The sequence below is a fragment of the Orcinus orca genome, chromosome 16 (genome assembly GCF_937001465.1).
Source record: "Orcinus orca chromosome 16, mOrcOrc1.1, whole genome shotgun sequence".
NCBI lineage: Eukaryota > Metazoa > Chordata > Mammalia > Artiodactyla > Delphinidae > Orcinus > Orcinus orca.
Window position 1 is genome coordinate 40,177,750 of NC_064574.1, and position 17,579 is coordinate 40,195,328.

The 17,579-nt window shown below is 46.1% G+C and overlaps 1 protein-coding gene across 6 annotated transcripts in view; it reads left to right on the plus strand.

Annotated features, from left to right (window-relative positions):
- Positions 1-17,579, plus strand: part of ISM1 (isthmin 1) — a 91,669-nt gene that overhangs the window by 28,192 nt on the left and 45,898 nt on the right. Inside the window, exon 1 of one of the 6 annotated variants that reach the window (XM_049699219.1) lies at positions 545-8,536. The exons of 4 other annotated variants lie outside the window; for them this stretch is intronic. The gene's annotated coding sequence lies outside the window, so the exon portion shown is untranslated. Of the gene's footprint in view, positions 1-544; positions 8,537-17,579 lie in introns of those variants that run through there. One more of the 6 variants, XM_049699221.1, reaches the window with a different exon arrangement.

Below are 17,579 nucleotides of genomic sequence, written 5' to 3' on the forward strand. Positions count from 1 at the left end.
TCTTGGGAAAGTCATTCAAGAGAGGGGATCTGCCTCAAATCAGAGGGCCGCCTCGCCCAACTTGGGCAAAATGGCAAAGTTCATATACCGTTACTCATTAACTTATTTGAAGTTATCCTTCATGGAGTAAACATTTTTTAAGGACTGAGGCCAGACTAAGTTCCTGGATCAGTTCTATGCAGTCCCCCAATATCTACACGGACAGCATTTCTTTATATCACCCTGGTGCGGAAATCTCAGGGAGTTGTTAGCATTCACACATACTAGAACTGGGCGAGGAAGGAATGGAGCTGTTTGTATGACTCTCAGAAAATGAAGCACCTTATTCCCTAAGAGGGAAATATAGAGGGAAAATAACTCCAAGCATACAAGTAAAATGACTTATAATTTAAAGGATGTCTTTGGCTTGACTTGGAGTCTTTCTCCAGGTGGTGGAGACTGAGGCACCTGCAATCAACATTACCAGCCCAAGCGGAACCATCTAGAACGGACCTTCCAATATGCGATCACTTATTACAGCAGTGAATCTGTCCTCGGAGGTTACAGCATTTTAAAGAATGGCCAAGTCAACCTGGCTCGGAGCTTCCCCTTCTGTTTAATCCATTACTCTTGAAAAGTTCAGCACGCCACACTTGGCTGGAAAAAGGCTAATGACTGGGCAGAACCTTTGCTTTCTGCTCCCCTGGCTGGCACGTTCCGGAAGACACACCAACCGTATGAATGGCTGCAATCTTCTTGCTGAGATTTTGATGGAGGCCAAATACTCAATTCCAAAGACACCTAGGAAATGAGATCAGTCTCACCTTTAAATAAGAATGAGCATCAACTGGAAGACATTGGAAGTATTTGGAGAGGCCGTGGAATCCCAAGAAAGTGACCGTGATATTGAACTTCAGGTGGGAGTGATGAGAGCCAGGCTCCCTGGAAGGCACCTGCGCAGGCAGCTTTCCTGTTCCAGGTTCTCCCCGCTGGCCTCGCCACCCCGAAGCGCCATCCAGTGTGGTCCCCAGGCCCCACAGGGCTTCTGTCACTGCGTATTCTCTGCCCCGTGCTAGGCTCTGCAATAACCCCAAAATGAACGTCAATATCCTTGGCCTTAAACTTGCTCAGAAATGGGGAAGGAGGGGAATAAGAGAAGGGAAGTGGGCCTGCTCAGACCCAGTAAACTCAATTACAGAATGATGTGGCCCCGAGTCAGGGGAGACGTGTGTGCCGCGGGGCCAGGAAGAGCATGATTCACATCATTCTCATGTGAAGGAAGGACGGGGATGTGAACACAGGGGAAAACAAAGAGATAGAATCACAGCTTCAAAGAGCTACCCTCTAATTAAGGAGACGCATCTTCTCCCTGGGCCTCTGAATGGTTGCTCCAAGATCGCTCAAACCACTAACTCAATTTACTTTGCTCGGAGGGCTCCCGGGTGTGTCCATTGTTCCTTTGGGTTGGGGTTCTTCGTGCCACTTAGGATGGGGTATACAAGCGCCGTGGAAACCTGCCAGTGCAGTGGGGGCTGCCTGGATGCCGGGAGCTGCCAGAACACTACACAGACTCCACGTGTAGTGTAAAAGAAAAACTTGGCGCCCACAAAACCCCACGTGTTCAGCCTGGAGTGACCTCGGGGGGCCATCTGTGGGCTCCCCCTGGAGATCCAAGGAAAGCTGGATGCTGGCAGGGAATGGCTATGGCTGTGCCCCTGGAAGTTTCTGTCTTGGTCCTACAATATGACTAGGATGGCTTTTGTGTCGACAGGATATGTGGGCACATGGCAGGTGCTCGTGTATACAAGGGTCACTACACACGGCTGCGCACATGCTCAGTGCCTTGCTCCCTGGGCTGAACGGGCTCCTCTAAGTTCAACGCCAGCCCCACAACCACGGTGAGGCGCTCTGCTTAGGAGGCAGGTTGCAGACACTCACCAAATCCTAGAATTTCGTTGTTGGCAAGAAACCTGGAAAACTGAGTCCTGACATCTCTTATATACGAGGAATCAAAAACCCAGAGACATGAAAGGACTTGCCCAAGACCATAATACTGATTCCAGGGTGACTGACCCCGTTCCTCCTTCACAAAGCTGCACAACCCCATTTCTGAACATCTGTAAGAGTTTTCATGGTCTTTTTTTGCCAAAGGGAATTGGAGCAAATGTCCATCTCAGATGCCCAGACTCTGCCATGTTACAGCTGCTGTTTGATTGTTAAGGGTGTTGAAAGGAAATTAAATGAACATGAATTGTGTCTCTTATTTCAGAGACAACCAGGTGGCAGTCAAGTAAATGAAATAATGTACGTATAAGTATAGGACACGACCCAACCGTATAGTAAGCATTCCACGATTCCGTTCATTCATTCAGGACTCACATACTGAGTGCCTACTGTATGCAGGTGTTGCACCAGACGCTGGAGATTAATAGAGAGCAAGCTTATGTTCCAGATGGGGCGATTGAAAAAAATTAATTCATAAATAAAGTAATTATTATAGATTGTGATAGGTGCTTATCAGGACATAAATGGGAGCAAAGATAGAAAATGCCCGGGGGTACCTACTTAAAGAGGGTGGCCAAGGAAGGACTTGGTTGAAAAGTGACACCTAAGTCCTGAGCTGGGGAAGAAGAAAGAGCCAGATCTTCAAAGAACAAGGGGGAGAGCAGGTCAGGCAGGTGGAATCACAGGTACTGAAGCCTTAAGGTGGAAGGGACTTCAGCTTGACTAATGGACAGAAAAGAGACTGAAGAACACTGTGTTAGGAACTTGCAGAAGAGTGTGGGGCCTTGTAGGCCACAGTAGGAATCTGCCTGTTCTTTTGAGATCAGCAAGAAAGGAGCCATTCAAGAGATTTTGAGTGACGGCTCTGTCTGCTTTGTGGAGAAGGGAAGGAAGGATGCAGACATGTCAGTAGGCAAGAGAGGAAGGGACATGGACCAGGGTGGAGAGGAGTCGATGGCTAACAGATGCAAGATACAGTTCTGACGCAGAGCCAGCAGGATGTGATGATGAATCGGGACTTCAGAGTCCCAGACAACTTCCAGTTTTAGCGGGGGCAGGACGTACATGTCAGTGGATCTATATTGGACGTATGGCATTTGAGATATTTGTGGATGTCTAAGTGAAGATGATGAGCAGCGAAGTGATCAAATGGACCAAGGAATTGAGACTGGGACGTCATGACCAAAGTGGTAGGAGGAAAACCAAGGGTTGTGTCACAGAAACCAAGGGAGGAGACTGCCTTCAGGAAAGAGCCCTCCCTTTGAATGCTGTTGTCAGAGCAAAGAAGCTGAGGATAGAGAGGTGTCCGTGGGCAGCATGGCCATGGCTGGTGTCCTTGATGAGAGCGGTTTCAGAGGCATTATGGGACGAGATGTCAGCCTCTCCTGGGTAAAGGAGCACATGGGAAGTGAGGAAGTAAAAATAGAATCTAAAGGAAAGTCTTAGGAAAGTTCTGCTATGAAGGGGAAACATATGGACATGGGATTGAAGGAGGGGGTTTTGGTTCATTTGTTTTAAGATCAGAGATACCAGGGCATCATTGATGCTGATGAAACTGAGCCAGTAGAAAGGGAGAAATTAATGATGCCAGATAGAGAGAGGAGGACTGGGGAGTAAATTCCTCAAGAAGGCAAGATCGTGAGTGTGGGAATTGGCCTTTGATAGAAGCAGGGATGATCATTCCATGTAACAGCTGGGATGAGGGAGAAGGTGAGCGATGCCGCTGGGAGTGCAGACCTAGTGGCGGGAACGTGAGCATTACCATCCAATGGGTGACTCCTGTTCCTTCAATGAATATGCAGTGAGGAAGAGTAGGAAATTTGGAGACAGAAGGTACTAAGCAGCCATCTTGGATACTGGAGAAGGAGAGGTTCTGAGGAAAGGGCAGTGGACTTTGGAACAGTCCTGAGTGCTCCCTTGAGGTCTGAGAACATGAATCCAAAATGGACCGAGGTTTTCAAGTTGGGCTATTTTTCCCATCACCCATCTACTTGCCCACTAACCTAGAGAAGTTGAATAACTGGGTTCAACCAGAACTGAAGTTTTGCTGGGGAATAGATCAGAGGGAGAGAAGGGGGCAAGGAGAGTTGAGGGCAGTTGCAAAAGAATGGTTACAATGAAAGAACATGTGTTGTATAAGCACAAGTAAGAGAAAGCTGAAGGATGGTGAGAAAATGGTAGTGGAATGAGGATCTCATTGAGTTTGAAGACCGGGGAAATGAGCTGATAGAGCCTCTGATGTCTTCTTAACCATATCAGCTCAGAAGGGACACACATCGCTTCCACCCGCATCAATCATACTTGAGGCAAGGTGGCTGGGAAATTCATTCCCTGGGGGTTGGGGCAGGGGGCTGCCTCTACTTTGGAGCAGGAGTGCCTATGTTTGGTGGACAATTGGCCCTCTCTGCCTTATTGCTCACGGTGGCTCGTGCTTTCAGGACTTTGTATGTATACTTCTGGGTACCATACCTGGGCCTGGACTGTCATCTGTTTGCCTTCTTCCTGCCTCACCTCTCGGTTCTCTCATCACATGACCAATAACTGACCATTACCTGCCATGCAGCCCATCACTTCTCAGAAAACAAGGCCTGAGTCAAGAAAAAACCTAGTCCTTCCCCAGTGCCAAAACCCAGGGAAGAAATTAAGCATGCCCAGAATTTGAAGCCATATTATCACCTGTAAGCATCTATTTGCACCATGAATATTTATCTGGATACTAATCAGCAAAACACAGTTTGGGTAGGACTTGTTATAACCCATTTGATAGGGAGTACAAGACTTAGAAATTCACAGTATTTCTGCAATTAGAGTAGCAGGTGCAGTTTCCCTGAATTAGTCAGGTGTTTGAAGGAAAGATGGACTTATTTCCTCAATTATCCAGATAATAGGTTTGCTTTAGTGGAATGGAGGTCAAGGTGTTTGCAGAAGGGAATGTTTATCTGTTACCACAGCTGCAGTGGAGGTAGTGCTCATCCCACACAGGTCAGGAAGAGAGATACCCCCTTAGCCAGTTTAAAAAGGTAACACTTATGAACAAGCGCAAACAGGGTGCTTTTCTCTTTTCCTTCACTCACGGACAGGGGAGGTAAACTCAGGCAGAGAGAAAATTGACCTCAGTCTTGGACTAAATGCAAAGATCTGCTCGCCCTTTCAAAGGTTGAAAAGTCTACGTGAGCAGATGATTCAGAACAGCTCACCTCTGACTGGTTTGCAAGTGACAGTCCCTCAGCACATCTCACTGAGGTGTCAAGCTCAAGTACAGAGGCTCTGTTTTCCACTACCATGCAAAACCAGCCTTAGCTGATGAAAAGAGTGTGGTTAATTATTTGGACGTTACATATCTTTAAGTTCTACAAATTATGTGGCAAGACAGTTCTTCAATTTCTTTTACTCACAGCAAAAAATGGGTGAAAAGAATTTAACTACAACTAATTATGCTTCATATAAAAAACATAATAGAAAGGTTAGCATGGAGGTTTATCTCACAGTTCACAGGCACGATATTTTCTAAATACGTCTATAATTCAAACATAAATGAAGAGATAATGAGATTTCTTAAAAATCCCTTGGCCAAGTTTTTTTTAACTATCATTCAACTATTTTGGTGCCACTCATGCATTTCTGGAATGAGTCATTTTTTATTGAAAGGATGTGTCCCCCTTTCCCAGGCCTCCCAAAACAAATACCAGTGTAAAATCAAAAGAGTGTAAGATGTGTACAAAGGAAAGGTGTGCTTCACCTACGTGTCAGCTTCAGAAGCATCTGCCTTGCCTGGTGTGTATGGCATTAATTTCCTGACGCTTTTCTATTGAATGCCCCTCTGAGTCGCTTGAAATTGAAAATCAAGTCATGTTTCTTTAATCAGCCCTAGGAAACAGTGAAAGAAAGGGGTGGTGGAGAGGTTTCTTTTTATGAAAAGTTTCTAAAATCAACAAAGTCTAGAAGAAAGAGTGTGTACAACTTTGGCCCATGAGTCTGGGATTTTAATCTCAGAGAGCATCTGTTCCTCAACATCCAGGTCAGTTAAGTATCTTCCTCCCTGTATTGGTTGTCTCTTGTTCCAATATTTAGCAGCTTAAAAAACAGACACTTAGAATTTCTGTGGATTGGGGCACAGCTTAGCTGGTCACCCCCAGTCCAGGGCCTCTCCCAGGCTGATCCAGTGTATCAGCTGGGGCTGCAGTCATGTCCAGGTGTGGCTGGTGGAAGACTGGCTTCCGAGCTCACTCGTTGGGTGAGGACTCCGTTTTCTCCATTTTCTTGAGGGCTGTTAGCCAGAGGGTACCCTCAGCTCCTTGCCATGTGGGCCTCTCCATGGGGCAGCCCAACTATGGCAGCTGGCTTCATCAGAGCCAGAGAGTACTAGCAAGATGAAATCCATGGATTTCTGCTGCCTAATCTCAGTGACCTCCAATCACTTTTGCCTCGTTCTGTTTGTTAGAAGCAAGTCACTTGCTCCATCCCACACTCAAAGGGAGTGAACTGCACAAAGGTGTGAATTCCAGGAGATGGAATCATACTCCCCTCCAAACAGACATCGGTCCCTACCCATTTCTGTTGTCCCGATAGTGACAATTCCCCTTCGCTCTCTGGCGTGGCGACCTGTGTCTTTACTTTCTCAGATCTCCTCTTCAATTCCAGTGTCTCTCTTCTCATACTCATCAAAATATAATAAATACTCAGCTTCATCTTCTTAAAAGTTGTTGCCCTTCCTGCTTAAGAAGTCCAGTGGTTTCCCCCACCCCATTTCTTGCCAGAAAACATGTATTGAGGAGCTGCGTATCTGGAATTAATCAACTTTTCTTGCCCTTTGCTTTATAGGCTGTATTTGCAGCCAAATTAGACTCTTACTAGACTTTGTGCCCTCCCCATGCTCTGTTGCCTCTCTGCTCAAGCTACAACTAACTTCTCCCTCTTTCCAGCTGCAAAAATTCTGGACAAGCCACAGAAACTTTCCTGTGAACTGTCGACGTAGAAATGGCTCATTTCTGAACACTTACAGCATTGTACATCCATGAAGCGAGGGTTCCATTCCTCCTTATATACAGTTATCTATCTATCTATCTAAATCTATACAATGCAATCATAGATATATGTGTATATATAGTTGTATATATACATATATATGTATATACATACATATATACATATGTATATATACATATATATGTGTATATATAAAAGATACAAAACATCCCTACTCCCCACTCTGCCTTCCAAAATGGAGTAAGGCAACAGGATGGTAACTTACTTCTCTTTCATACCCCGCGGCATATACTGTAGCCCCTGGCATATAGCACCTCTTTGGTAAAATCAGATATGTCACTTAGTGGTGTGCTTTCCAAAATGCCTTCCCCACATTTGGGGAGTGGATATTGGTATTTTCATTTTATACATGAAGAAACTGAGACCTGGAAGGTTTACCTATTTGCTAACAGCAGACAGGGGCAGAGCCCTGATTAAATTCCCGAGTTCCAAGGTATCGCCCAATCTCCCAGTGACCTGGCCTATAAGCAGGAAGTGACTGGTTTGGGCTTCTCTGTTCATATTTGTTTTTTCTTCTAAATGTAAAACCACCTAGCTTGGCCTGATTTTTTAATGGAACGATTCAGTCACTCAGCAACCCCTGCACTGTAATGAATATGCTGCTTTTTGATCTTTTCACCATTCCAGGGCAAAGGATGGAGTAGAACAGAGATTTTTTTTCAATAAATAAATAAAAGACCATCAGGGCAGGAGGAGGGCCTGGATCTGCAATTCTTGTTCTTCTGTGAATTAACCATTTCAGCTTACCCAAAAAAGCAATGTCAGGAAACATCATGTTTTAAAATGTCATTTTGTATGTCTCTTGCTGTCCACTGATTCACTTCTGACCATGAGATGAAGTAAGGTGTCATGCAGCTCGTAGCCTGCACAGGTCAGGAACGTTCTAGTGACTTAGGATCCCTTTGCCAGATGCCTTGGCAGGAACCACAGGCATTTTTGTCAGGAACGTGCTGTGTGTGTGTGTGTGTGTCTGTCTGTCTGTCTGTTGGTGTGTGTGTGTCTGTATGTGTCGATGTGTGTGTGTGTGTGTGTGTGTGTGTGTGTGTGCATGTGCATGCATGTTCACAGGAGGAAGAATAATTTAAAAGGGGGACTAATGCATGAGGGATAATTATTTCCTTTTTTTTTTTTTTTTTTTGCGGTACACGGGCCTCTCACTGTTGTGGCCTCTCCCGTTGTGGAGCACAGGCTCCGGATGCGCAGGCTCAGCGGCCATGGCTCACAGGCCCAGCCGCTCCGCGGCATGTGGGATCTTCCCGGACCGGGGCATGAACCCATGTCCCCTGCATCGACAGGCGGACTCCCAACCACTGCGCCACCAGGGAAGCCCAGGGATAATTATTTCTTAAACCCCACTGTCCAGACTCTGTGGGCAACATTCTGAATTCAAAATGACTTTCAGTCAAGTCATCTTTGCACCTGGGAACTGTGAAAAGGATTGAAAGCTTCTAGAGGAAATGAAACTTGACCACGACAGGAAGTGACTTACAGCCCCAGAGGCTCAGATGTACTGACATAAGGTAGTGAAGTAGGAAAGAATTATGGTTTTCAAAAAGAAGTCGCTCTTGGCCTTTCTTTTATTGCAGTATGATGTGTGTGTCCTAGAATAAAACCCTGTAACCACAGCGCAAAGTTGACATTCATACAGCAGGCGTGGTTTGAATCCCTTGCTTTTGTGCATCTGACACTGAGGAAAGTCAGAATTTCCTCTACGACTTTTTCATCCTGTGTCAGTATTGTGGTTTCCAAACACTGTGTGAATCTGATCTTCCAAGTTGCAGGTGGGCGATGTGTTGCTTATGGCAGTGGCTGAAAGTGCTGAAGGAATTATCTCGCCTCGCTGGGTTACTCGGAGACTGAGGCTGTGGCTGCCCAGTCCATATTAGAATCTTTTTTTGTACATGAATCGTCAGAAACCTTTATTCCCTAACATTTCTTCACTCCATTCTCCTTCAAGAACATTTCTTATTGCTCCATTTGAATTAGGGGCCTGATGTCCAGTAGCAGGTGATTATCCAAAAAGCTGAGCATGAACTGTGTAGCTGGTATATGAACTGACTCAGAGTGGCCATGGCCAATTGGCAAATTAGATAGAATTTTGACAAGTGGGTGTATCATTCATCTTAGCAGTGAGACATCTACACGCCATAGGAAGCTATTTTTATGTTACCTTTTGCCTGACATACTGCTGAGGTCTGTTTCAGGAGGATCTCAGGTTTAGCGAAAGTATGCTCCATCATTTCCTGGCAGGTGACTTCATGATACACGACACCGTTGAACTTCACCTCTTGAGCCAGGTCCCGTAACCCTAATAATTTCTACCACTGTTCTTCTCATGCTCCCTGGGTGAACTGCACTGATTCTGTTTCCCCTTTCAGCCCACTTCTTTCCCCCTCCTTCACCCAATCCCAGTGCTAGAGGAAAAACTTCTGATATCCTAAAGGGACGTCACATGATGACTTTTGATGCCATCCCTTAGATCCCACAAGATGTTTTCCTGTTCTGCATTACCAGCTGTTTGGAAGGAAAAGAAAAAAAAAAAAAAACTGTGGAATAAATATATTTTCATCTACAAAGCATAGCACTGGCTTTGAATTTGACGTGAAGATGCAAATGGAAGGCAGGTTAAAAGTAGATGATGTAAGGGAGAGGGTTGATAAACATGAAAATGGTAGCAAACCTTGTTATTTCTTAATCTGCTTGTATATGAGAGAAAGCTATTTATATTTGGGTGAGATTGGCTTAACACCATGGGCCAAACTCTGGTCCCAAGTACGTGTGGCAAGCCCATGAGCCCTGGAAAAAAGCTGGCTTTGCCTTTATCCAAATATTAGTCATTTCTGGGTGGATGTGTTTAGGATGATCTTTTCGGAAAAGATCAATAAAATAAGGATGCAAAGACCTGGAAGAAAAGCCAAGTCTCACAGGGAACAGGGCTCCTAAGACTCTTCCACTCTCCCCACCACTGAGAGGGATGGGAACAGGCCTGAGTGGGAGCCAGCGGTGAACCAGCCCATTTCACAGATGGACCAGAACTTGGGAGTGGGTGCAGCCAGTCGAGGCGCAGCACCTCCTGCTTCCCTGTCCCTGGTTCTGTCCCCTAGACTGCTGCCACCAGACCAGACGTGAAGCAAGAGCGGGCCTGCTTGAACCCCTCCATGCCCCGAGTGGATGGACACGGAGGGACCACACAGAGTCCATTCTTCCCCAGCAAAGCAGTGATGTGTTCCAGGCAAAAACCCAATCTGGGATGTTTTGGCCCAAAGGAAACATTTACAACCAAATCATACACCTCAGAAAATAAATGAGCTTTCATTTTGGAAGGAAATCCGGCCAGGCTCTTTATTATTTGCACCACAGTCATAAAGTTGGTTTTAATCTCTATAGTGGAATGCTGCTGAGTTAGCCAACTGGCAGCTCTGGTGGCTTGAGTGGAGACCACTTCACCCTTAAGAAGGCGCGATGGGAAGCAGGGGGACGTCCTTCTCCTAAAACATTTTTCTCAAGATCCATATTTGTTTTGTTTTGTTTTATTTTGTTTTCTCGTGTGGTCATTGCAACTTCAAAGCAGACTCCTCTTTTCTTTCTCTTTTCCTTTATTCTCATTTTTGAAAATTCCTGGGGACTTCCAGAAAAAAAAAAAAAGACTTATTGTAACATTTCCTTTCTAAATTGATGAAAATCCAGGAGTAGGTCCAAGAAAGTCTATAATGGATTTCCATTGGTCACTTGAAGGATATCAAAGCTCAGAGAGAATGGAAGGCAAAGGCTTAAGAAGCAAGTTCTCTTTTTCAAACTTAACAAAGAAATCATGTGATTTAAGCCTGCTGGGAGTCTGCTCCCAGGATTCATACCATGAAATGACCTTGTCAATACGGCAACCAGGGGACTTAGGGCTTCTGGGATGGCCTGGGTTTCAAATATTTTGTACCATGATCAGATCAGGTGCAGGGTAATGTGTCCTGATTTGGGGTTTGGATTAAGGAAGTTTCCCTACCAGCGTGTAAGGATGTGGCTAGTCCTTTCAGTTGGGAAACTCCCTAGGAAGAGCTCAGAGAGGATTGAGCTTACAGAGAATTTTGCCCTTGCACTAAAGATGTTAGGATGCAGTCTTTGCGGCACATGTCATTTCACAGAGCTGAGGAGGAGCTGCCGTGGGCCAGGCTTCCTTGCTCACCGATCAGGCCAATCATGTCGACACAGTTAAAACTCCTATGTTGTCCCCAAACTTTGCACATTGGAATCCCCTAGGGATCTTTTAAAAGTGCTAGTACCTGGATCCTTTCCAGACACCTTGATTTAAATAGCGTGGGGTGTGTGACCTGGACATCAGGAGGTGAGCAAAGTTTAAGAACTGCCACTGGAGACTATAAACCCCATGAGGGCAAGGACTGTCCCTGTCTCCCCTCTGTTGTATTCCCAGCACTTGGAACAGAGCAATTGGCTCTCAGTAATTATATGTTGCATGAATAAGTGAGTAAGTGAATAAGGTTTCTGATGCTCATCTGCCCACACACCATCAAAATAAATCCCAGCTAATTAGATGATTTCAGCACGTAAATATTTGACATGGTTGAGGGTGGAGTGTGGCAGAAGTTCAAGGTCTTCCTTGCCTCCATCTATTTCACCCTCTGCTTCTTCCTACTTATAGCATCCTGAGAATGATTGTATAACCTCTTCATGGACCACTTTTAATTTTTGCGATCTCATAACTTAGGACCATTGATGGCTTTGTGTTTTTCATAGGTCAGGAACTTATACCTGAGCTACCCGGCTGCTTGAATTTCCCTGTCTCTCCCTGTAATCCTTTAACTCTCCAGGGATGGATCCACGCAGGTCTTTGGCAGCCACACCATGGGGGCATCCTTCACCCAGCAGCTGGATGTTCAGCACTTGTTCTCTTGTTCTGATGCTCAGGGTTTCCACGTCCCCCTCCCACAGACACCGAATGCTGGCAGTGGATAAGTCGGCTTTTACTGTAACAATGTTTATGGAGACTGTCAGTTCTTAACCTTAAAACTGAACCATGCTGTTTGTATTTTTCCAAGTGATGGAGAGTGTGAAGGACTAATGAGAACGGAGCGTGAAGAGATCAAACGTGTGCCGGGGAATCTTTCTTCAAGACCTGGAACGAGCGAAATTCTGCTTGGGGCGGGGAGTGAGGATTCCGAGGACAGGAATCTTCTATTCCTGGGGCTTCAGGCCTGAGATCATGATCCGGCAGAGAGAGAGCAAGGTGTGAGGGAGGGAGAGAACCAGGACCGGGCAAAAAATGCTTCCTTTCTCTTTGGAAAAGCTAGAAACTATTTCCTTTGGTCAGAGAGGGAACAGATCCACTTGTAACAAACTGTCTCCTGACCTTCTGGAGCCTGCTTTCAAAATCAGAATTTTGAAAGAAGCCATTCATAAGTTCATGAAATGGGCCACGGTGGAGAACTTTCTGCCGACAGCGTGCCTTTTCTGTAGGCCCTGGGGAGGGTGTTTGGAGCTTTTAGTGACTGAATACCCAGGGCTCTGGTTAAAAATGGGTTTGGCTCTATCTAAAACCAGTGCTTCTATGTGCAGACGTGGAGAGTGAATAGGAAAGATTTGGAGTTCAAGCAGACACATGGCGTTGTCAATGAACGAGGGATAAATTTGCTAGCGGAGAGCAAAGCTCTGGTCGCTACATGAGCCTTTCCAGTTGGGGCCTGTGTGGCTTGTTTGAAGAGACCATTTTGTAGGGGTGGATTCCTTGCAGGAGTGGACACTGCCTACAGGGACTTCAGACCCCCAGGGTGAAGGCGTCCATCAGGCTTCTGTTTGCCGGAAGATCACCCTGAAGAACCAGGAACAGGTGTGCAAGTTGGTGAATGAACGCTCTCCCTTCAAGAAGGAACCTTTGGCTTAGACGGTGACTGATGTGGATGTGTTGGGGACAGATAGATTTTGCTTCTTCAACTTCACGCGAGTCTTTGCTTAAATCTCCCAGAAAACTGCAAGTTAGGAGTTGTATGGACTCTGATTGATCCTTGCCAATGGGTTTGCGGGTGGAAGGGCTTGATGGGCACCACGGAGCTCTCAGGTGAAAAAGGAGTCATCTGCAAACCATGGGAACAGGCACGTGGCATCGCGGCACCTGGAGAAACTCTTTGTCCGACTCTCTATCTCCCACCATCTCTCTTCCACATGTCTCATAAACTGATGGATAACTTCTCTCTCTTAGGCCTGCCTGAGGGCCCACTTCCAGGCCTTGTTTAATCCTCTGCCAGCCCCCTGAGCTAGAAAAGTTTATCCAGTTGCCAATCAGGACACAAGCCTGTCCTTCCCCACGGACCCATGCAGCTTGTTTGGAGACAGACACACAGTGAGGGAGAAATCAGCCAGAAACCCTCTGCTGCCCCATGGGGGGCACTTGCTACCCAAGCGAGCGTGATGAGACAGGAAGGCACGGATGCCGGGGAAAGCGGGAAGCCAGTCGAGTTGTGTGGTTCACCCTCCATCTTCGGGGCTTGGTCTCTTCACCTTGTGTGTTGGTGTCGAATGTCACTTGACTCAGGGACCCTGGAGGGCGAGGGGCTCTGCCCTTCCCCTCACAGTGTCCTCATGGTGGGGGGATCCCTGACTGCTCAGAGGGTCTCCCCAGGCTAGACTTGGTGCTTGGGGCTCATTTGCTGTTTCCCTGCTTACATTCCCCCTAAAAAAAGTACACCAACCCTTTGAGAGCCCTTCGTTTTCTGGAAATCTTTCCCTTTGCCAAAGTGACCCTCAGAAGAATAGCTCTTAACTACTGCTCCGCTGCCCATTCCTCGTCTTCCCCTGGTTTGAGCTGAGGGTCTCAGATGTTGGCCTGCGTCAGAATCACTGGGAGAACTTGTTAAAACACAGGCTACTGGGCCCTACCCCAGAGACTCTGATTCTGCAGGGTGACGGTGGGTCCTGAGAATCAGCATTTTTAACAAGTGTCCAGATGCTGCTGTTCAGAGGATGGCACTTTGAGAACCACTACGTTAAAGTGATAATTCTGCATTATTACCATATTTTCTCGGAGCTGGGTTAGGAGAGAATGGGCTACTTGGGATATCTTTAACTTAAACATTAAAATTAAAGCACACCTATCCATATGCGTATGTATAAATATGTGTGTATATTTATACACATATGTGTACTTATATACGTGGTTATATACACAAATAGATATTTATGTACACATAAGAACGTGCATTTATAAATAAATACGTATATAGATATACATCTATATAAAGTCTTTGAATTATTTGATATTGAAGAGAAGCAAGTAGATTCAGAGAATGTTCAGGGTCAGAAATGAGTTCCAAAGAGCAAAATACACGGGTCCCTGTGCTTTGTCTCCTTCAGAGTCTCCTTTTGGCCCCTGCTTCCCAATCCCACTGTCCCCTGAGCTCCACCAGGGCTGCTCCTTGCTGCACTGGCTGGGTGTTGAGCGGTGAATTGGTCCCACCCAGGCGGCTGTCACCATTGGTCCCCCCAGCGCAGTCTCCACATTCTCTCTCTGGGCAAAGGGAGGCACCAGGCATTGCTCATGACATGACTTGGCGGGGAGTGACTGTGCCAGGACTTGCAGTCACCATGCAAGTGCAGACCAAGCCAGGAACCAAGCCAGGGAGACCTTCCTCACTCCCACACCCCGGGACCCAGATGTGGTTCCAGACATGTAGGGTGAGTAAAGTGTGCCTAGCCTATCAGACTTTGAAATCCTGTTTGTCCATTTATTCATCCATCCATCCATTCATTCAGAGGGCAGCAGTGAGGTCCTACTCTGTGCCGGGCTCTGGACTAAGTGCCAAGACATGGAAGTGACAGAACAGACACAATCCCTGCTTCAAGGAGGTGACACTCTGAAGGGAGCCGACAACAAAGTAGAAAGCCTATAAATGGAAACGTTTTGGCTTGTGATAAATACTAGAAAGGAAATAAGCAGAATGATGGAAGGGAACTGTCTGGGGGGAGAGACACTACTTAGATGATTAGGGAAGTCCTCCCTCTCTGGAGGTGATATTTAAGCTGAGATTTGAAAGACAGAGGAGAAAGTGATGATGGTAGCCTGGACTAGGGCGATGGCAGAAGACTTTCAGAAATAGACAAAACACTCTTTGTGCTGTCAACAGGGATGAATGGACTTGAAGAAGCTAACATGGCTAATATAATTTACCCCTTGTGCAGCTGAGTTTGCAGTTCAGTCACTTTTTGTATGCCTTTATTAGCCAGAAACTGGACAAAAATGAAAAAATTCTAATAACGTATAAAAATACAATAAAAAAGTATGTATAAGGTATGGGAAGTAATGCAGAGCAAGGAGAGACTAATTCTTCTGAAGCTCAGAGAAGCCTCACAAAGAAGGCAATATCTAAACAGGGTTTTTAAGGATGCATAGGAGTTTTCTATGTAGCCAAGGGAAAGAAAGTCTTTGCAGCTAGAGGAGACAGAGAGGTTTGACCCAAAGGCATCTATGAGCACCTCTTAGCCTCTATATGAGTTACACAGCAAGGCACTCTGTCTGGGCAGACAGAACCCCTTCCTCCAGTCTCAATTTCAAACCCTACTTGCCCCCAACCAGACTCTTTTCTTCCATGCACAGATTACACCACTTGCATGGTGGTCCTGAATGAAACCACAGGGAGTCAGCTGTGCCCACACCTATTAGGCTTTGAAATTCTGTTTTTTCATCCATCCATGGATGGATATCCATCCATCCATTCACTCAGAGAGCATTTAGTGAGGTCCAGATTTTTTGGTGTGACTGCAATTCTAAAGGGAAAGGCTAACGTTTTGTAATTCAATCTTGGGAAAGCGTGGAGGGCAATGGGACAGCCGGAGCAGCCAGTTCAATAGGAAGAGCACCAGGCTGGGAGGCAGGAACCCTGTATCCCGGGGCCAGGCCAGATACCCTCTCATGTGCCACCCCTGACCAACGAACCCCCGCACCATGTTCTGTAAAGATGGGGCATTGAATCCTGGGACCCACCTTGTGTCCTGCTCCTGCCTGGCAGGTCTGGTGTAACTATTCTCAGGACTAGCTGTATTTTAGCATGGATTGTAGAGATGAAAATGGCTTTAAAATTCAAAAGACTAATGCACCGGCCTCCCCATCCTTCCTGAAGTCGGGCCTCTTTGGAGAGAGGCCAGCGTCTAGGTCCTCCCTCTGTATCCTGGCCACTCTTGACACTGGGGTGGTTGAAAGAGGTATCGACATTCTTTCCCGTGGCTTCAGCCAACACAGGCTGCTTTCCCTTGTCTCCACTGGTCCAGCATGAACCCCATCAGCACCTGCCTGTCGGCCAGATTTCACAGTCATGGTCAGTCCCCACTGGACCCTTTAGGAGCTGGTGACTTTGGTAACATTCTTAGCTTTGGTTTTCTCATCTGTACAATGGGGGTGAGGATAATTGTACCCATCTGGTGGGGAGCTTCGGGAGACATTGAGATGATCCATAAAGAGTGTTTGGACAAGACTATGGGACAACACTGGGAAAGATGGTGGAGGTGGAGGTGCAGGTGGCGGTTTGGACTAGGGAAGGTGGGAGATGGGCCTGAGAAGAAAACATTCAAGAGAAAAGATAACAAGGTAAGAGTGAGTCCTAGGAAAGACCAATGGGAGAGGGGATAATAAAGGGGAGAAAAGAAGTGTTTTTATTACAGAGATGCTCCTCATTTTAGAGGTGAGAACACTAGGTCATAGGGAAACAATGGGCGGAGTGGAGGCCCTCGTGTTTCAAATACCATACTTTCCTGCATCGTTTAATTGTTCAGAAAATAGCAGTAACAGAAGCTTCATGTCTTTAAGAAATCTCTGTGACCTCGCCAACTGCCATTTCTCTATGATTCCCTTTCTATTTTATTTTCCCTTGTGTTTTTGGTAGTTATATAAGTTCTGTAGATAAGTCGTCTTCATACAGAAAGGAGCACAAATCATATGTGTACAGCTCAACAAATTCCCCTAAGCGAACACCTCATGTAACCAGCTGCCAGATCAAGAAACAGAATATGGCTACTCCTCCCAGACATCCCCCTCCCCGGGCTCCCCTCTGGTCACCAGCACCCCCAGGGTCACCACTGTCCTGACTCCTAACAACATCAGTTAGTTTTACCTGCTTCTGAACTTTATATAAATAGAATCATATGTTTTATCTGGATTGTTCAACATTTCATTTGAGAACTTTATTGATAATATTTCATTCTATAACTATTGTATGCATACACCTTCCTTATACCTTCTACTGTGGATGGCCATTTGGGTCCCTGTCACTTTCAAAGTTCACCCCAAATGCTTAGCAAATCTCAGGAGGAATGTGATGACCCCAAAAGCTAATATCCAAAGCGATAGTTTGGAGCCTGGCTCTTTGTGACCTACTTTCTCCATTCTCTGGCCCACCGAAATGACTCCCATAATGTTTGCATGAAGTGCTATGTGCCATTTCATTCCTGTCTTCTTCCATCACGAGTTTGCTGCCATTATTGTAATTCAGCCTCGTCATACCAACCGTTTTTGTTGACCAGCACTAACTGGACCTGCGAAGTCATCAGCCTGCACG